The 21,725-nt window shown below is 44.9% G+C and overlaps 1 protein-coding gene across 1 annotated transcript in view; it reads right to left on the bottom strand.

The window, feature by feature from the left end:
* Positions 1-5,978, bottom strand: part of FAM19A4 (family with sequence similarity 19 (chemokine (C-C motif)-like), member A4) — an 85,485-nt gene extending 79,507 nt beyond the window's left edge. Inside the window, exon 1 of the mRNA XM_014946700.1 lies at positions 5,879-5,978. The gene's annotated coding sequence lies outside the window, so the exon portion shown is untranslated. The remainder of the gene's footprint in view (positions 1-5,878) is intronic.
* Positions 5,979-21,725: the final 15,747 nt, after the last annotated feature.

The raw sequence follows: 21,725 nt of genomic DNA, 5'->3' as shown, positions 1-21,725 counted from the left end.
CTACGTTCCCTAAATGCTTTACTGATATAGATCATCATCATCCTGCACAAACATTCCTTACATTGGAAGAACCACTGAAAACAAGCCTTGTGGAACAGGGCGGAATACTTTAATCACAGGAAATCACTCTTCAGCTGCTGATTTGGAATTGCATATTACCTTTCCAGTTGTCCATGTGCAACTTTTCCAGTGAACATGTGAAAAACAGTAAAAAACATCAGTAGCTTTCATACCAGAGTTCACTGTAAATTAATAATACAGTAGCAGACTCTCACATCTTAGATAAAATTCATTTAGCCTGAAAAAAAGGGTCCAAACCCCCAGCCTTTGCCCTCCCCCCTCTCCTGGGAACATAACTCATTTATGCTCTTTTAATCAACGGGAGCTACAATACAGTCAAAAGGGGAAGGAACAAGCCCATAATATCAGATCACATTTCTCCATCTCGTTCCTTACATTTGGAGCTTCCACCTTCCTGCCTCTTGCTCCGGACACTTAACACCCCTCCAGCCCTCCAGCGAGCCTTGGAAAGGGGACAGAGAAAAAGCAGAGAAGGGAAGGAGCTCCAAGCTTGCACAAAAGCTTGTGAGAAGTAGATCTCGGGGAAAAAGGAGAGAATGGGCTGTACTGGTGGGAAAGGGAAAGATTTAGAGGACAGGAGAGAAATCAGCAGGGAAAAAGTCTGGTCTTGCTGCCCGGGGAGCGGTCTGTGGAAAGCAGCCTGGCCAGCACATCAGCAGGGATTAGGCAGGATCAGCATCCCCTGGGTAGGTGTGGAGGGAGCAGTTCTCCTGCCGTGGGTGCTCCTACAACTGGGGGGCAGGAGCTCACTGCTCCCCTGCACCCACATTCCCCTCCCAACCACCCCCATCTCCAGCCCATCCCTCAGACCCAGCTTTCCCATCCAGACGACGGAGGCCGCCACATTTCCTGCGCAGGGTTGCTGTCAAAATGAATTAAGTGATGTCCAAAGAGTACTTTGAAATGCAGATATTATGCTCACTAGTTTTAATGCCTCCAAAGCGGTCTCCAGATATCTCTAAATCCTCAAGATATCCCTGATCAATTCCTGTTTTACAGATGAGGAAGCCGAGCAGAGGGAGGGATGCTTTAGTGTCCATATCCCTTTTATGTCGGGTTCTGCAGGTCCCCCTGACCTTGCCACGGGTCAGGCTCCGAGCTGCTGCCCCGCAGGGACTGAATCCCACCCAAAACCACATTTTGCTGATGACACAGAGCAAGCATCGTACCCGCAGTGTGCCCACCCCTGATTACTAACCCCCTATAAAGCTATTTCCTTTGACAAGTTAATGCCTGGGCTTGAGCTCCCGTCCCCTCCCACAACCTGGTGTTACACATGTATTTCTGGCATCCACTGTGCCTTGCAAGACCCCCCCCCCCCAAAAAAAAAAAAAAACGTGGGCGTTATGGGGCTGAACTAAATCTCTCCATGTATTTTCCTTGCCTTTGTAGGTGCACCAGGAAGGAGCAGGACACAGGAGCTTCTAGTCCCCAGGCCTGTGATCAAATTATCTCTCCCTCTGTCACACATCCTAATCATCACAGCTGGCGGTCATGCCAACAATATTAACGCTGCTGAGTAGCTTTCAGTTTTGCAATTAGCAAGGTTTTCTGCTTCCCTCAAATAAAAAAAAAAAAAAATAGGCTTGTACTACTTAACGCTGCATAAAAGATACAGAGACATTCAAGGCCCGTGTTACTGTCTCGTTGAGATGAACTGACATTCTAAGTGCTGTAGATATTTTAAATCTTTTGAAGATTACAACAGTTACAAAGCTCATTATTTCTAAACGTGTTTATCCTTCCTCTCTTTTTTGTTTGCAAAATTAGGCAATGCGCAGTTTAAATAAACAACTATTGTACTATTAAACATTGATTAAAGAAAAGGGTTCCATTTAAATTATTAAGTGCTAAGATAAAAAGCATTCCCTTCTCTTTTGTACGCTACTTTATTCAGAAGTCAAACTTCTGTAGTCTCACTGAATGCTAATGAACAGCATAATAATGCACAAGGGCAAGAGGGGGCTGAGTAATTAAAAACAGAGGCCAGAAATCAAAGGGCTTGAAATATACTTACCAAAATAATTCAATTATACATTAGAAACCTGGGATAATCAAGACACATCCCACAGTTTCATTCATCATTAGCCCCCAGTTTAATATCTGCACGGGTTCCGCTGTAGGCAGGAAGCAGCGACTGGGACTTTGGGGTGTGATGCTCCAGCTGAAGAGACAAAGGCGACGCGCACTCGGGTCCCATCTCATCACCCCACACCTCGGAGGTGGCTTCACTTGACTGAGTGTATTCTCAGCTAAACTGATTTAGGGAAGGATTTCAAAGGCGACGCGCGCTCGGGTCCCATCTCATCACCCCACACCTCGGAGGTGGCTTCACTTGACTGAGTGTATTCTCAGCTAAAACGATTTAGGGAAGGATTTTTAGCCACAAGGTATTTCTGTATTGGTTGCGTATTCATTTTCTCTCTAGCTTTGCAATTAATTAATACAAATCTCCACACCCGCCATCTTAGCCTGCCTATAAATCCATCCCTCCCCACCCCCACCCGCTCTCCTTGGCTTCACCTCTTCTTGTGGCTCCAGGCTTTCCCGGTTATCTGTAAAAAACCTGTGCCAAGCAAAGCAGCAGGTAGGTCCATTCAGCAAATCCTGTATTTAGCTGGGATGGCCTCACGAGCCTCTGAGGCTTTCACGCAACACAAACTGGGTCAAAAAAAGTCCTGATGTAGCTTTGCCACGTCACCACTCTTATGGGCCAAGAGCTCCCAGCGCAGCTTCTAGTCTCCAGGATGGCAAAGGTCAGGGGGAACTGTGCATTTCAAGGAAATTCCGGTGTGAAACGGTAAAATAAGGAAAAAAGAGTCAGTCTGACCTTGCTCAGTGATTCTGGAGATCAACAGAGGATTTATGTGATTTTTGCCTTGTGCAGTCCTGATGCAATAAGCACCCATTGGCACCGACAGCAGCTTCATGGAGGAAACTCCAAGTGATGCATTGTCAGGAACCATGGAAAAGCCACAAAAAGTGAGAAGTTTCCAGCTGGCAAAGGGCAGCTCTGCTGCTCAGAAAGTTTGCAGATGCACAAGTTGTTCCCTCCCTTCTGCCACATAATTAAGGCAACGACAGGTGAAAACTATTGGAAACAATCAATTTCAGCAGAAATTCAGGAATTTCAGCAAAACCAACACTCAATCAGCTTCCTGAGGAATCAGAGTCTGATTGTCTTATTAGAATTCTTAAAGGTTTAAGCACAGAAACTACCAGTTGTCTCTAATGAGCGCAGAAGTCAAACAAGCACTGCTGTGCTGCACAAGCTGAGAGGAGCCTTTGGGCCAACGTGGGTCACAACGTTAAACGGTAGAAAAGGGAAACAAGAATCTCAGGTCAAGTCTTCCAAAACTAGGGGTCTTAATTAAAATGAAGGTCATGACTTTAGAAGATGGGTGCTGTTTAGTATGGTCCCAGCTATTACCAAGATTTGCTGCATCTTCTATTTAGAAGAAAAAGCACCACACGAGACAGAGTGAATGCACGTTCTGTGACAGCAGCAAATGTGGGTGTCTCCAACTTTCCCCAGCCCTATCAGCTCCGTTTGCCTCAATCAGAAATAAAGCTCCTTTTGAGGTGATTCAGTTTCCCCAGAAGATGTACATTCACTCATTAAAAAGGAGATCATTAAGACCAACAAACCAGCCCGTAACGCAAAGCCAGAGCAGCGTTTGCCATGGGGGAGAGGGGAAAGCACCAGTTAAGACAGATATAATTTCAACATACAGTGAAGCGGAGAACCAAATACCTATTTTTCCCCATTTTTCTAATGAGGAATTAATTTTTAAAGAGAAGACATTACCGCACGCGTTGCTTGGTTTTGCAGAGGGATTGATGAAAGGGGGGAGCTATACCCAGGGGCAGAGCCTGAGCTGCACGGGACCCCCACCACTCAATATTCCTTTCCCAAGTTTGGTGATGAAATACTCTAATAGATATCATAGCGACATCCTTTTTCAAGAAACAGTCTAGGGCAGTAATTCTAACAGGACAAGTCAGCTGTAATGAATCTCTTTCCTCGGCGCAGATGGGGCCTCACTTTACTCACACGCACAGCTTCTCCCCCTTCCTAAGACTACAAGGAGACAAAAGCAAGTGGCTCCGGCCTCTTATCTTACCTGCCTTAAACAATAAAATGGCTGAATCTCTTTCCTCGGCGCAGATGGGGCCTCACTTTACTCACACGCACAGCTTCTCCCCCTTCCTAAGACTACAAGGAGACAAAAGCAAGTGGCTCCGGCCTCTTATCTTACCTGCCTTAAACAATAAAGTGGCAATCAATGAATGGACTTCTTTTTTTTTTTATTATTTTTTTTTTTAAATATGCAATTACATGAAATAGATTCCAGAAGTGACAAAACCCAGAACAACTCCACAAACACGGAGCTGGGCTCTGATTTCTATCAGTGTGAGATCAAAGTAGTGTAGCTGCTCATTTACAGCTCAAAGCTGCGCTATTTTCCCTCACTCAGGCTGTTTCGCTAGTCGGACTGAACCCGGTAAAGCAGAAATATCAAGCCATCTTGATATTCCTTCCACAGTAAATAACGATTTACAAAGGAGGGGAGAAAAAAACCCTCCCTTTCCCTCCCTCTTTCAATTCATTAAGTTCAGCTGCGATAACCAGCGAGGCATACGGGAAAGGGTTAGGTATCTCTGCCTCTGAATATTTAATTCCAGACTAAATGTAATGCACAGCATCCTTATACCCCTGGGAGTTCAGCAGCCAATATGCCAATGAATATATCCTGACAATAGTGATATTTTCTGCACTTTGGAGGCATGAGTGACATTTGCTCGCCACATATGTTACATCGGATGCTGAGGTCTACACTTGTGAGAAATTAATCAGATTCCATCTGTTTCCTCCTCATCCTGGACAATTTCATTACAACTAAACCAAAGATTATAGGATTCCCATGTCTGCGTACCCAGCCCCCAGCCCAGTCTTGGTGCTTCCAGACCGAACGATTAAAGCTGCTTAGTTTAAGTGAGGTCAGAAACAATCTTCCTTCCTGTAGGGAAAGGCATAATGCTCCTGAGCAGGGTCCAAAATCTGCTCTAAATTACACGTAGGTAAATCCAGAATATCCCTGCTGACCCAAAGCGGGGTTGGATTTACCGTGGAGCAGGATCTGGACCTTGGTCCTTCGATGCGTGTTTCTGGTGGCTGATTTTGATGGGCATCAGGCTCGAGATGGCACAAAGATGGTGACTCTGCAGGTCCCCTGTTACATTTTCACTTACCTGCCCGGGGGGGTGGCAAGGGGTGGCTCAGCCTTCCTGCTGCACAGTCCTCTGCTACTGCCCGGAAAAGAAAGGGCTCTTTCTTAAAGCGTTCCCTCTGATAACATAGGAAGCTTAGAAAATTCTTTGCTTATTTCTTATTTATTAGTACCTCTTTAATTGGATGTAACAGCAAGGGAGAACCGGACTTAAAGATTTGCTCGGACTCAGCTGATTTATAGTGCTAAATATTGCACAATGATGGACATATTTGCTTGAAAGTGAGGTTTTCTAAGAGTTCTCTGGGCAAGGCACAAATGGGGTCCGGGAGGCCAAACCTGGGATCAAAAGGTCTCCAGGCTGCAGGCTGGCTTGGGCAGAAGCTACACCACCAACCCATGCAGGAGATGACAGGTCCCTTTTTAGGAGAGCAGCATCTCCTGTACGTGCTACCAACCCAGAGCCCTTCGGCCACTTACCCGTGAGCACTTTTGCTGCTCGGCCTGAGGGATGGAGGGTACTTGGAGACATGAGGTTTCCCACCAGCTGCAGCTGGACCACTCACCTCTTCCAGTGGTGGCTGGTCCCACGGTGCAACTTGAGGTCCAGACCCCAATACCTGAGAAGGCAGAAAGCAGGAGCTGGTCCTGCTGAGCATCCAGCTGCTGGACGTGAGCGTTAGGTTAACATGGTTGCCCTAAACTAGACAAACATCTCCCATCATGGCCCCTTCACTGGGACCAGCCCCAAAACCAGAGCACGCTGGTGGTCAGAGAGGAAGGAGGCAACCAAGCAAAGATTGCAGGGACCAGCTAGAAAGAGCAGCCATAAGGAATAGCTTGTGGCAATGAGATTTGTCTGCGAGCAAAGCAGTTCACCCACCAGCGGGGTGGTGGTGGCTGGAGGCAGGTGAGATCTGCAAAACAAAACACACCATTCAGCCAGTCCAAGATGGAAAAAGGCTCCCTGACCCCGTTTGGAGCTGCACTGCCTTCCCTCCTTCTCCGAGCTATTATTCCAGCTGACTTGCAGACACCCGATAGTTATGTTTGAAGGGAAGGTGCATCGGCTCAGGCTGTCACCGCCTGTCTTTTCAATCAGGAGTTACTTGATCAGGTGCTTTTTTGCTGTACCGTAATCACACGGTACCAGGGCTTTAAAGAGGACCCAGATTCCTGCTCCAGTGCTGGCTACTTCCTCGCCAGAACGCTGTTGACACATTGGGAGATAGCTACGAAAGAAAAGAAAGATCTTGCATAAATTAACTTACGCTATTTATAGACATGGAGAGCGGTCTATCCATGGGACCATCTGCTAATCTGTGTCCCATGGCAATTAAAGTCAACATTTCACCATATCTTCTCCATCGAGGGCTGAGATTATGCACTGTACTCTTTTTTTTTTTCATATAACACCGACCTTACATCTGTGCTGCTCAGTGTCTCTTTCCAACGTTCCATAACACTTCCCATAGCCAGTCCCCGAGCGCCTGCTACAAGAAAGGGAAAATGCAAACAGTTTCTTTTTATTACTGTGAGGTCAAGGGGCCAGTGGGGGACAAAGGCTCTATTTATTTCATTGATTCTCAATAACTTTTCTGTTTTAACAGAAAAAGAAAACAGACGTTACGCACTAAATTAATTAATCTATAGATTAGATACAAAGTGGACCTCATGCAGTCAAATCTTTTCAGTGCTCCTTGTTATAAACATCCCACGTACATTTTCAGAAGCAACTTATGATTTTTGGACATTATGTTTCTAAGCATCCAACCCAAGATGCTTTCCAAAATTATCAAAAACCTCTTGCCATCTCATTTTTTTTCAAGGAAAGCTGGAAGCCTAGAAAGTATGGCATCCGAACACTTTGCCTTAGAGAACACATAAAGACAAAAACCCAACTACAATATATAGCTTGCCCATATTATAGGTACTAGAGAATTTTCTGAAGTAACCTAAAAGCTTGAGTCCTACTGCCTTATTCTGTATCTTTTCACACACAACACACTTTTATTACTCTATGTAATTTTAATAATTTACACTGGCACTGTCATTTTAGCAACTGCATTCACTACATTTAGCAACAGGAATTACTCTAAAAGCAAGGAAGAAAATAGAGAAGATTCGATTAGCAGGAAGATTTGCCAGAAAGGCAGCCTTAGGGCAGGACTGAAGGACTCTTGCTCAGGTGAAAGATTACATTACAGAAACGGAACTCAGGGATACATGTTTCATGGCCACTAATACATTTGATTAATTAAAAAAAAAAATAAATAAAGGCTTTCTTAGCTAGCATAGTTGATCAGTCGCATGAGTAACATCTCAAGCTCCACCTCTGCCATAGCTGGGATCACAAAAAGCTTCTTTTTCCCACTTATGTGGGGATGTGTGTGTGTGAGAGCGCGAAAAGATTTGAAATGCTAAGCAGAAACACAACCAAATATTAACTATTTCTGTCTGAAACTTATGACAGTCACAAGACAATTGAAAGTCACGTGAGCACAGAGATATTAAAGATTTTTTGCTGCCTGAGTCATTCTGTGTGGGAATGTTCCCCTCCCAGATCTCCCTTCCCCTTCCAGCCTCCCCAAAACTTTCTTCTCTGGTTTCCACTTTCCAACAAAGGATACAAAACCTCTGAGACTGCAGGTGCTGAGGATGGGCTTTACAACCCCGACCCAAAGGTCTAAACTCTCTTCTCAGAACCTAGAGGTTATTATGCAAAGTCCTAGAGGAGAAAAACTGGTGTAATACCTTCCCTCAGCAGCTAAAAAGATAGAACAGATCATTACTGGCTACGGATATAACAGACACAAAGCATACCGGGGCAGAGATGTATTTGTGGAGAGGCTTTAAAGCCATTGTTGTCCATTTTTGCACATTAAAACCCACAAAGAGATTTATTTAGAGCACTAAATCATTTCATTTCTCTCTGGCTACATTTTTAACTATTAAAATATTCATCATGCACTCCAAGAATCTCGATGCCAAGTATTTATTTTATTTTTTTATAACCTTTTCAATAACTTCTTTAAAATATTGTCAGGTATACATATTGGTCTTAAAAAAAACACGGAAAATATGAGCTTATTGTAAAACACCAGAGAAAGAAACAAGGCATCAGGCACCACTGAAATTAGAGATGTGCCCATCAGCAGTGGCCTCTGACCACGGTGCAACAAAGGGGTGGATTCCACGAAATTCAGTATCCAGGGAAAAGAGAAAAGCCTTTTTTTTTTTTTTTTTTCCCCCCAAGTTGAAAGCTTTTAAAGTGAAAGTTCTTGGGGCTTCACATAAGTAGATGTAACTTTCTACTGCCAAATAGGCTGGGGGGGAGAAAAGGCTTCTATAAAGGGAATAATTTTGTTAAAACCTCACCTTTTAGATTTCCCTTCAGACAGACAATATTTTTTTTGTAAGAAGGATGGGTGGCACTGAGAGAAATCACTATTTTCTGTTTGAAAAAGCTCCCCCTCCTCTTGTTGCTCTCTTGGACTGAGAGGATACCCCTGGCCATGAAACGCTGCTCGGTAGGAACCAGCCCTCAGGGGGGGTGCTGGGGGGTAATCTCCCCGTGCTGGGTGCTAGATGCTTTCCCCCCAAGCACCCTGGAACCAGTGGGTGCCTCCAGATCTCTCCAGCCCGACCAGGGTGGGAGCCACATGAAAGTCCTGCTCTGGGCAGCCTGATATAGTCAGTCCTGATCAGCCCAGGCTGCCTTTGTCAGACACAATTAACAAGCTGCCTCGTCGAGGTGAATATCATATGGCCATGCATAAGGTGCTGTCCCCGCAGCCGGCTGGCCCCCTGTGGTTGTCACCGAGGGGCCACGTGCCACCAAAGGGGGTCTTCTTACCCGGGGTGGGATGGGATGAAAGGCACGGAGTGGTAATAGCTGGGGTTGTAGCTCACAAGCTCATCCCAGCACAGCTTTCCTGGCCAGAGGACCAGCAGCACCACGGAGACTCAGCCCACCTCGCCCCGTAGCTTTCAGGACGGCGGCAGAAGGAGCATCTTCTGCCTGGAAAGACACTTTGGAGGGAGCCTCTGACAGAGACCGAGGGCAGGGCTGGCTCAGATGCCTTCACACCCCGGTGACATGGCTGCTCCTCACCCTGCAGCCTCCTCAGCTGGAGATGCTGAATGTGATCAAATACAGTTTGGCAGCTGTAAAGCTCAGTTACAAACTGCCTGGGAAGAGATTACCTTCGGTTTCAAGAACATTTATTTTAATCTGAAGAGAAGCAGAGACCTCCTCTCTCCCCCCCGTGAAGCCTCTGCTTCATGCATGGAGCCAAGCTCATTCTCAAACACCAGACTTTGAACCGTTACCTTCCTCTCTATATTCCCACATGTGATTTAATATTTTTTTCATGTGGAAGAAGTTATTTTAACTGTCTTTCTGTTTCTTCTCACAGAGCAAGGAGTCAAAGAGTGAGACACAAACCTGAAAAACAATACCAAACCGTTACTGACTGCTTTGGCATCTCCTCCAAGAGCTCTCTGGCCACCGTGGCTCCTTGGAGGCCAATGGCTGGCAGCATCTTCAGGCAATTCCATACAGAATTTGTGCCATTGCTTCTCTGTCCAAGGGGGTTTCATTCTGCATCTCTATAAACACAGGAAGGAGAAGAGGCTGTTTACCATTTATAGTCTCCGAGGAGTAAGGGATGTGCTTGCACATAGTTATTCCACCTGTTTTGTTTTCTCTCCCAGACACTGAGATTAATGAAAGAAGGCAAGTAAGACTGCATTTGTAGACACTGACTACATTATTACCGAACACAGAACTTAACACTGAACGTCTGGGTCATTTAAAAGGTGACGTGCATTTGTGAGAAAACGCATTTAGTTTATTTATGGACAACAGAGACACCCTGGATTCACTATATCATAGGCTTTCCCAAGCGAAATGCTCCAGTCAAGGTAGAGTAAGTGAAGATGTCTCGCAACTGGGGAGGAAGCTCATTCCTTTTCAGCAAATTGCCGGTTATATGGCATATTAGATATCATTAATGCATTAAATATCTCTTACTGAAACATGACCTGCTACTTCCACAAACAAGTCTTACCTTTACCACATTTATTTCCTACAAACTCTTTGATTTTCATTTAATGTCTATCTAAAAGGCTGAAGACCCAGGCACTCCACTCACTTGCACTGACATTATCTTTTAATTAGCAGAGGTCGCTTAATGCTTTTAGTACAATCAACAGTTGCTTTCCTTCCATGATCAACTGCAAGAGCATCACAGTTAATGCAGACTGATTAAAACTCGAAAATCCTTTAGCATAAAAGTATCTCAGGACAAATATAATCAAGCCGTTGCATGTAGATCATTTTCCTTGACAGCTTTGATTGCCACTCCATCAGCCTGTGACTGATTATCACTGTGCACTATCATTTGATAGAAAACACCCTGCTTTGCCCAAGCACCACCAGGTCACAGGATGAACAGTTCAGGGTCTGCAAGTAATCGGTCCCTCTTCTTCTATCGTGGGTCTCACCAGAGGATTGACAAAGCTGTGGGTGAAATTCATCCCTGGGGCTGTCTCCAGCTGCATAGCTTTGCCATCCTTTAAGTGCCTCCAAAACCTGGCCTCAGAAAAAGGAAAACTAGAATTAGGGTTCACACGTGCTTGGTAAGAGGTAAATAAAGCTCTCACTGGGGACACACACACAACTCAGTGCTCAGCATCACAGCCAAATGCAAATATAACAAATGTGACCAATCCTACAGCGTCTTGCAATTACAAATCAGTTTCCTCATACACAGATAAGGCTGGGATCCTTGCCCAATTCCAGGAGAATCGTCACCAACACCTCTTGGGTGTTTGGTGGTGAGAGATTTATCCACAGTGAATGAGATTTTTGGGAGCGGGCAGCATGTTCCATTCAAGCGAGTGGCAGGTTGTCTCTCTCCAGAATCACCTGCCCTTTTAAGAGACAGATTTTTAAAACCCAAAGACAAACAGATGGGGCTACCGTCTCCAATACCTAATAGTTTTGTTAATCCTTATCCTTTTGACCCATGCACAAAGACAATTATTCCAGGATGGTAAGAACTCGTTTATAATCCCTATATTATATTATATTATATTATATTTGCCATGGAGTTTACCAAGTCAGTAAAATGAGAAGAGCTCTTACTATGCCTGATACAAATTAACGAAGGCTTCTTAGTCTTGGTAGCTTTTTATTGCTAGACAAGGAGCACATGTCAGAAAACATATGGCAAACAACAGAACCAGGATGGACCAGACAAAAAAAAAATAGAGCAAGCATTTCTATTTAAAAAACAATTACATAAAGCTCCCTTGGAATGGCCATATACATCCAAGAACCAGGTGTTTTCATCTCCTCTGCTGCATTTAGGTTATGAAAGGATTTAGTTTCCCAAGAAAAGAATTTGAGACATAAGGAATGCAGGACAATTTTAAATTAAACAGCATGACTATGGTAACATCTGCAATAGATTGGGTGCCCTAAACACAGTACAGGAGATAACAGTCGCCTTATCTACGGTTTGGTTAATAATTTCTCCTACCTCAAGGGTCATTACATCTTCAGCTCTTTCTGTCATTTGTGATTCCACTGCGAGGCTGAAGAATAAAGTCTCTACAGGTGCTTATGGTGCAAGTGAGCAGCTATAAATAACATCCCCGCATCCAGCTGCGCAGGACAAGAAACCTCATTCGCATCCTGACATTCCTTCATTAGGCACCAACTTTCAGCCCTATAGATCTTGGCATCTCCTGACATCAAATTTGGCAGTTGGGCACCAAGCAGCAATAGGAGCCATTAGGGAAAAGGCTTTCTGCTTTCCTACATCCCACAGTCCTCTCCCGAGAGACATCGGGAGTTGGGGTAGAGGGGGAAAATCCCACCAAGTGGTGTGTTCCCAAACCTGTGAATCCGCTGAAAAATCTTCCTCTCCAGTCCTAAAGTCTGAACTGGTGAGGCAGGGGATAACACCAGCTGAGAGCAGATCCCCACTGTGGGGGTAACACTCACACACCTTCCCCCACGCTGCCGCTGGGTATTTATCACTGAAGGGTTTGGGTTGGGAGGAACCTTAAAGATCATTGAGTTCCAACCCCCCTGCCCTGGGCAGGGACACCTCCTACCAGACCAGGTTCCTCAAAGCCCCATCCAGCCTGGCCTTCAACACCTCCACGGGCGGGGCATCCACAGCTTCTCTGGGCAACCTGTCCCAGTATCTCCCCACCCTCACAGTAAAGAATTTCTTCCTGATATCTAATCTAAATCTCCCTTCTTTCAAGTTATAACCATTAGCCCTTGTCGTATCACTGCACTCCCTCATGAAGAGTCCCTCCCCAGCTTTCCTGGAGCCCCTTTAGGTACCAGAAGGGGCTGTAAAGGGGCTTTTGCTCCAGCAAAGTGGAGCACGAGGCTCCCCCCAGCCATGTGCTGTGGGCAGTTTGCTGCCCTGGGCCCCGTTGTATGGCTCTGTTGCAGACTGGTGGGTGTCACACCAAAACCCGTAGATCTGTGGCTGGAGACCACATTTCTGTTACTGGGGAAGAGATCTAAGCCCAGTAGCATCCTCCCTGCTGGTCCCCGGGCTCTGCGCTGCCTGTGTAAGGGACCAGCACAAAGAAGAGTTCAAGCACAAAGCCATGAGGGAATTGTTTTGTGTGGGTGCTGGCTCTTGGAGAGCACCAAAAAAGCAGCGGGTCACCTTAACTAAAGAGAAGGGGGAGGAAAATCAGCGAGATTTAGGTATTAAAACTAAAAGCTGAGTAGAAGGTGAGGGGTCACTTAGATCAGGCAGGCAGAGCTGGAGACGTAAGCGATGCACAGAGCTCTCATGGGACGAGGTTAGGACAGAAGTGACAGCTGGTGGGAAGAAATAGCATTTTAAGATCCAAAACCCTTGTCAGGAAAACCCAACTGTGTGGCCGACAGAGAAGTTCAATAAAAAATGGGCAGGCAGCAAAAGGACACGAGGTACATAAATACATGCTTATTCAATAAAGCAAGAAATGGAACGGCAAAATTGAGCAAACAAGGCTGCCCAGTGATGGGAGACAGCCTGATTTATTGGCCTTGCTGAAACACAGCAGCATGGAAAACACAGCAGGGAAACTGTGTTGTCTCGGTAGGAATTATTCAGCAAAGGAGGGTTAGGTCATGGCTACAGCACCAGGAAGAGCCTCTGGAAACCAAGTTTCCAAAGGAAGAAAAAAAATAAATGACACAGACAATGCATAATTGATGCAGAGGTACCAGAAGCATTGTACGCTTGGCTTCGGGGACAGAGAGGAAAATCATTTTTGAAAAATCAACAAACAGTTAATAATAAGGCAGTAGTGACTCCTAATTACCTGTATACAACCGATTAGAGCCCTGCCAGAGTGACAAGCTGTTCCTTAGCAACTCGCAGTTGGCTTTTGGAAGGGCTCGTTCCAGGGAGAAAAGCTCCTATCTCCTGGGGACCAAAGTTTAGCCATAAACTCTGCCTGGACCATTAGGTTTTAGGGGCTGCAGTACATTGCAGCGGTGTCATTTACCTCCCAGAGGAAGGGATCACACTAAAAAAAAAATTAAAAAAAAATTTGGGAACACAGACAGGAATCAAACAGTCCTGTACATGAGGATATTCATGTCTTGGATTTGGCATTGGAGATGCCCAAGTGTTTCTGGTGGGAGGAAGGGTGCAGCATCACCCGAGCTGGCAGCACAGGGGAAAAGGCAGATCACCAGGGCCAGATGACTTCACCCAAAAGCTCTGCAGAGAGAGAAACTGAGCTGCTAGCACAGAGATCCCTTTTCATTAGCATCCTGTGTCCTCCTTTTTTGAGAAATGCTCAAAACAAATCCGTTTCCCAGCCACGACCACCTTTTTTAAATCTGACACAATGCAGTTAATAATTTTGAGAGGTCACTAAAAGTTACACACACCTCGGTGGGCAATATATTTCTGTAGAGGAAAACCACACCTTTCCCCAAGTTAATCTGCAAAATAAGGGCAACTCACAGAGAAATAGTATGATCTTTGGAAAGGTCTTGGGCAAAGGCACCAGCAAGGGTCTGCTGATGAGCTGGAGTATCCAGGAGAGAGGGAGTATGGCCACGGCTCAAGAACCTGTTAAGAGACAGGCACAGCTGGTTAATTTTTAGGAGGATCAAAAGACCTGCATCACCATTGATGTTTTATAAATTAATGAGCTAGAAAAGCACACAAAGAATAAATGTCAAATAGTTAAGAGGAGCTAGAAAAACTCCAGGGACTCAGGAAATCTGCATGAACAGAAATACAGAAAAATAAGGAAACACACCCAGAGCACAATGCAGCTCTACTCCTCGGTAGAGAGGAGTCTTTTAATCCATTGGAAACTGCTCCTGGTAATATTTAATAGTGAAAAAGAACAAAATGAAATGGAGCTGCCTGCAACAGCCCTGCCAAAACTTTTCTATGTGAGGTGCTGGCTGGGAGAGTGGCTGCCAGGAGAAGCGTCACCATGTAAAATGACATCAGCCTCCACCTTGGACACAATCTTGGCACCTCTGATGTCTCAGGAGGGGCGAGTTGAGGAGTTCAGTGTGGCCAGTGCCAGCTCCAACCAATGCCAAAAATCCAAAGTGTACCCCCCAAAAAAACCCCACAAACCACTGAAAATCAGCAGTTTGGGTCTGGGGAATTCCCAAGAGGAGACAAGTGACAAAATATACTAGGGGTAAATTGACACCTGTCCCCAGGTGACACCTCGCCCCTGAGCATCTCTTCTTAGTAAAGAGGGGGAAAAAAACATAGACAGACTTAAATAAAGAACTCCACTGACAGGAATTTAAAAGATGATGGAAAGATCCATTGGGGGATGACAATGCTGCAAGGAACGTGCTGTACTTACTTTCCAAGACGTCAATGTCCAGCAGGATTTTGCCCACAGCAGGATTTGCACAAGGATCTATACAGGGTCCACAGCCACTTTCCTTTTTATCCTTCGTCATGTAAATGTCCCAAGCACAGAGTTTGATAAGCCAGTTATTGTATTGTTGCATTTAGGAGAAACCTTTCCTGTACAGCAGCTCTCTGCTGCAGCATCGTGATGCCCACATCCTCGTGAAAAACACTATCAAACCACTCTATTAAAAGTAATCTGCCAACAGAAGAATATTGCCTGTGTAAATATGATATTGGAGAGTGGTTAGAAAGTAAATACGGTAACAAGTGAACATTGCTTTATGAAGAGGTGACAAAACCCAGAAAGCCTTAGAAATAAGCAAAACTGTTAAGTGCTTGTAAAACATAAGGCAAAAAAAATAATGTAGCTGAGCACTGAGTCAGTGGGATCTGAGATATCCTCAGTGAAGTCCCTTCTGCTGAGCCCGAGCCCCTGCCAGGCAGACGGGGTCTGTACTCTCCACTACTGTTCCAAGTGACAACAGCATCCCCAACTGATGTCACTGCTTGAAGCTAATATCAAATGCTTTCAGATCTGATCAATAAAATATAATTTACATTAAGTGACCAGAAAGCTGTCAATTTTGGTTTTTAGTCCTAGACTTTCTCACTAGTTCCTGACTTGAAAGGAAAACATTACGGTTATTAAGTAAGTAATGATTGATTTGTTACACACCATTTGGAAATGTTTTCTTTGAAGCATAAGGTAAAATATTCCCAAGTTTTTCTTTGGATGGAACGTTAAAAACAATGAATAGATAATATCCAGGGCAGTTTTGCAACCAAGGCCATTAGAAGGAGGTTTGGAGTATCTGTGCTCCTCTTAATTTACTTAGCACTTTTTCCTTTTTAATGAAATGTTTTCATATTCTGTATTGAACTAAGGACATAGTCTTGTTAGAGAACAGCAGTGCTACAAATAGGCATGACCCCTTCCCCAGATGTAGACATTGCACACAAAACTTTGAGGAGGGTGGGAAATGGCACATTTTGGCATCAATTCAAACACCGCACCCGGGGAGCGAACTGATTCCTTGCAAGAACCCAAACCAAAGCATGGCTCAGACTTCAAAACGTACAGACGCGTTTTTCGGCGGCAACGGTTCCTGTTGACAGTTAATCCAACTTTGTGATTCATGGCAAGGCAGGGAAGAACTCCAAGTGCACCTCCAGCAGAGGAATCCCCCATGTTCCAGCAGCGATAGCGCAGCCGTTGCTGCAGGATGGGATGCACTGGGACTCCAGGTCCCTGCAGGAGCGGGGTTCCCCTGGCCGGATGGGTACCAATAACCACAGTAGCCCGTTCCCTAAAGTGCCACCGAGCCACTTCCTCACTCAGAAATGCTCCTGGGCTCCAAAGTGACACAGAGTCAAGCATCACTTGAGCACTCCAGAGCTTTGCTGGAGCTGTGGTGCTCCAGCTCTGGCTGCTCAGCTCCTCCTGCTGTGGAGCAGGGGCAGAGGGACCGGAGCATCCCACCCTGCCCCTCGCCGGCTGGAAAGCTGCTGACACAGAGACACCAATAACAGAGAACATTCAGTTACCAGGGAGGAGGGTGTTCTGTAAAGCAGAATGCAGGCTGCTTAAATAATGAATTAAGAGGCATCAAAGAATGAGTATGTAAAAGGACAGAGAGGGGAAGGTCTGACATTTTAGACTATGCTAGACCACAATGAATAAATTATAAGAAAGGCTGAATGCTTTACTAAGTATAAAGATGTCTAGCAAAAGAAAAGTTCCTACTCTTCTCATCCCCCAGTGTGTCCCAAATAAAGACAGAGCTGGGGGCTCAGCCCGTCTGTGAGGGCTTTTCCATGTGCATTTTCATCTGGACTGAAGCATCTATATTTAACAGCGGCCGTCCTGTCTTTATGCCTTCGATCCTTTTACACCAGAGACAAACTTGCTTATTTTTCTGATGCTGCCGAAGTTCTCCCAGTCATAACAAATGAAGAACACCCGGTCGGTTTGACGAAGACGAAGCGATAGGTAGGAGCCATATTTCATGATGCTATCAAGGCTTTGGCGTGGTAATTGGTGAAGAAACAATTCCGAGCTGTCAGCTTGATACACACACCTTCTCACTGACTGACGTGCTGAGTCCTTGATGGGGCAATGAATGATGTCCAAGGGCTGTCACTGCCGTGCTGGCACCCTCATAAAGCCCTGACCATCCCTCCTCATCACACACCCGGCCCCTCAGCACCTCCTGCACATCCCAAGGGCCAGGGCAGGTTCCTGCACCTCACACGTGACCGCAACGAGGACTTTAATTATCTGCAAGGTGCAAAAATCAAATGCCAAACAGGGAAAAGCCCTGCTGCAGTCTCCACCCGAGCTGCTCACAAACTACCTTGCACGTTCAGGATCTGCCCATGTTCCTCACCTGACATGGACCCATGGGTGACAGCGGGGAGATGCCAACTCGTAGCAGTCAGTTCTTGACCTTCATTATCCACAGCAGCCTTCCTCTTCCACCAGCATCTGCCCAGCCCTACACCACCGAAAGGAGAGTTTCTAGTTTCATCACGTGCCCACAAAAATTTCCAGAAGGCCCTAATTCCAACACCAAAGTTAATGATGGATGTATTGCTCCCGCATCACAGAAAGGGAGAGTGTCCACCTTCTTTCAACACTTCCATCATATTACAAAACTCACCTGCTTTCCATCCTTGCACTGGAATTCAAACAGTTACCACCCAATATCAACTTTAAAAGCTTATTCTTGTTTAGCTCAGCTCTTGAAAGCTGCAGGTCAGACATCGGGCAGCGAAATCAGCTCCATGGGCTCTAACCACAGCACAGAGGCAACGCAGGAGACACTGCACCCCTCCCCAGGGCAGCTTGAAGGTTTTCAAAGCTGCAAAGAAAAGTCAATCCACTCCTTTTTTAATGGCTGACCATGGGGTAAGTTTGGTAAAGGGGCAAAATTGGCAAAGCTCAAATATTTTTATTTACAACAAATGCCCTCACAGTAATTGGGGCTTTTTTAAACAAAATCTCCAACACTTTCCAGCATACTTTTTTTTTTTTTTTACTATTTTCTGAGTGTCAGTGGTCTGCATTTTCAATGACATCAGATACACACACATCCCTCAAGTGAACTAAATGGTAGAAGTAATTAGGTACTGGAAGGTGCACGATATATTGTGTGATTGGGTAACGTATTGCATAAGTGGAAATCAAGACACTGTAGCAGAATACAAATAGCATTAACTGCTAAAAACTAATGGCTTGGCACAAAAATGTTTGATTTTATTTTTTTTTTAAAAAGAGAGAAACAGCATTTTGCTACAAAAGATTAACTAAAAATTCTTTTCCAACACCAAGTTGCTTAAAGAAAAACTGAAGATAAATATTCTGATAATACAGCATCTGAAGAATCCTATGTTAAAAACCTGAGAACTCCCTTGATAAATTTTTCCCAGACGTTTCTTTCTACAAACAAGAGGAGGGAAAACCAAATTCCTCACCTGCAGGAGCAGTCGGGTTATTGCATTCCTCAGTGAGCCGAGTCCTTGCCTTTGGGATGAGATTCCCTCTGAACAGCCAAGACAGCGTGGGAAAGGGCTCTGGTGCCACCTACTGCACTCTGCTAAAACAGATTTTGCTAAAACAATATTTATTACATTTTATTTCTATAGTAACATTCTTTTTATATTCTATTTATCTATTTTTATATTATAAAAATATTTTACTTTTCTAAGAGAGGACAGCAGCCTATTAAAAAAAGCAGTTGAGAACTTGCTGTCTGCTCTCTCAAACTATGGCAAATCCCCTGGCCACCCTCCCCTGCCCTCTCCAGCACAACTTCCAAGTCACCACCCACTTTTCCAGCCCTGGTCCTTCTCCCTGAGCCCCACCTGGCCAGGGATGCTGCCCCCCCTCCTTGCCCAGCTCAGACTTGGGGATTTCGGGTCCTTTGGTTTCCCCCTTCTTTACCTCCTTGCAGTTTATGACAGTAACATTCTCACTACCCTCATTCTTGGCTCTGTCCCCTCTGTTTCCACACACTTCATTGGGTTTGTATTTGCGTTCATGGAGGTCTTTTGACCCTCAGGCTTGGGAAATACTTGGTCCATTTTACTCATCTGCAGCCTCTACACTTACTCATTCCTCCTCACCGCGCTCAGTCCCTCCGTGCATCTCCCTCCCCACCTCCACAAAACACTTTTATCAGCTACACTATTTGAGATGATACCTCTACTGTACATTGCTCCATTCCACCAACACAGAGGCTACCAGAACTTTGGAGCTGCGCTCACCACAACTCATAGAATGGTTTGGGTTGGAAGGGACCTTAAAGATCATCTAGTTCTAACCCCGCTGCCATGGGCAGAGAACCTCACTGGACACCACACACTAGACCAGGTTGCTCAAAGCCCCGTCCAGCCTGGCCTTGAACACTTCCAGCTCAGTTTCTTCTGCCGAGGGAACTGATGGAATCACCATGCCTGGAGGTATTTAAAAGACAGGTAGATGTGCCGCGGAGGCACATGGTTTAGTGGTAGTTTTGGCAGTGTCAGGTTGATGGTTGGACTTGATGATCTGAAAGGTCCCTTCCAACCCACATGATTCAACGATTCGTCCAAAAAGGTTACTCCAGCCCCAACCAAGACCCATCTACTTGCTTCAAGGCACTGCCACACCAGCAGAGCAGCTCACACTGCCATCCCTTACACCACAGCCCTTACCTGCAGGAAGAACAAGTCTGTGGCCAAGATTTTAAGCTTTAGGCTTTGTACTATGAACCAGCCGCGTTGGGCTGAAATGAGGCAGAGCCCTCAAAGAGGCTCAGTGATGCAGCCCATGGAAGGGAGGAGCATCTCCCAGAGCAGGTCAGTAGCTCCAGTTTCTGCAGGCTTTGGACCCTCACTGTGTGATGGGGAACTGAAATGCAAGAAGGATGATGAGAATTCAATATTGTGAAGAGTTACGCTACGTGAAGAGTTCTGGCCATTTCAGAGACGGTTTAGTAGCAGTTCTTTTATTTTGGACAAAAAGCCCAATCCATGAGAAATGTGTGCTAGGAGGAGTGGAAGTTAAGAGCTCAACTTCAAGGCAAATGCTGCAAATTGAAACAATTATTCAACGTTGAAATCAAAGAAAATTATCCCCTCCCATTTTACCCTTCTGAGCAGATAAAAAGCTCTCAAGGAGAAAGTTTCCTTTGGTTTCTCTCCTGCTTAAAAAAAAAATAAAAGATTAAGAGTCATTCTAAACCCTGAGTTATTTCATTAATGGTACAACTTGGCAAGATTAACAGCAAAAATTAAACAATTTCATTATTATTTAATTGCTTTTAAAAATGTATTGCCTTAATATTTATAATTGTACTCTGAAGATTAATAATCCTGATTTGCCGCCTCCCCATCACAAACCATTTCTCACACTTACCCAACCTCCACAAACCTGCTCAAGGAAAAAACTGAAAATACATCTTGGAGACTTCTGAAGTAAAAAGGGAAAGACACTGTGTGCATCTATAAATTATTTTTTTATTTCAAATCCAGCTCTTGATTTACATTGTACATGAGACACAGGCAATCCTGTAAGCATTTAGGATTGGTAATGTTCATTACCTCCCAAAACTAGATATATCACACTGATGTGAATGTGTCACTTAAAGACAGACTCTAAACTTAAATAAACTGGAAAGACACAAAAAAAAACCCCAAACCAAAAAAACAAACCCAACAAAACCCACAGAAGTAACAAGGAACAAGATTCCTATAGTCTGTGAGGAAAATAAAATCCGAGCTGTACCCTGCCTAAAAAAAAGTGGCCCAAAATTCTCATGGATTCCCTCAATTCCAAGGTTGGTTGCAGACCCAGATGACCCAGACCCTCTTTAAGAAAGCCACGAGCCAGATCTTTGCTGTTGTCCAAATCCTCTCTCAGAATCTATTGGCAAAACCCCATTAATCCCACAGAACCTTCTGCTGCTGCCAAGATAATTTTGCTGGTTTTTTGTAAAGCTAATCAACCAAAATACTATTTTCATCCCAGGGATATTAAGCCATAAAGGCTGAAGAATATGTTGGCCATCAACTGTCAACACTGCCCTCAGATTTGCTGAAAATGGTGAACGTTGGCAGGATGTTTTGCCCTTGGATGAAGTCCCCACAGCGTCTCCTCCACACGCTCAGACATATGTTCAACCACTTGTTTTAGCGACTCCCAACATCGCTTGAAAGAGAAGCTCCTCATTAGCTGCTTCTGTAGAGATTCAAGCACACACTGGCCTCAACAGCATCATCTGCAGCCCAGAACATTAAACATATACAAATATTTTCCACAAACCATTCTTAAATTGCCTGGCAGCCAAGCCATCAGGGCAAGGTGACAGCGTTGTCTCGGAATGACTCCCAGATAAATAAATCCAAATAGCAGTTTGGACCTCAGAACACCAGGGTGCCACAGCACGAAAAAGCAGAGACACGTGACTCTATGCAATGAATAGTATTTAAAACATTTGCCTGT

This window comes from Calidris pugnax, unplaced genomic scaffold (assembly GCF_001431845.1).
Source record: "Calidris pugnax isolate Ruff unplaced genomic scaffold, ASM143184v1 scaffold81, whole genome shotgun sequence".
Classification (NCBI taxonomy): Eukaryota; Metazoa; Chordata; class Aves; order Charadriiformes; family Scolopacidae; genus Calidris; species Calidris pugnax.
Note: the sequence above shows the minus strand (reverse complement) of the source record. Positions and strands in the feature narration are given on the sequence as shown.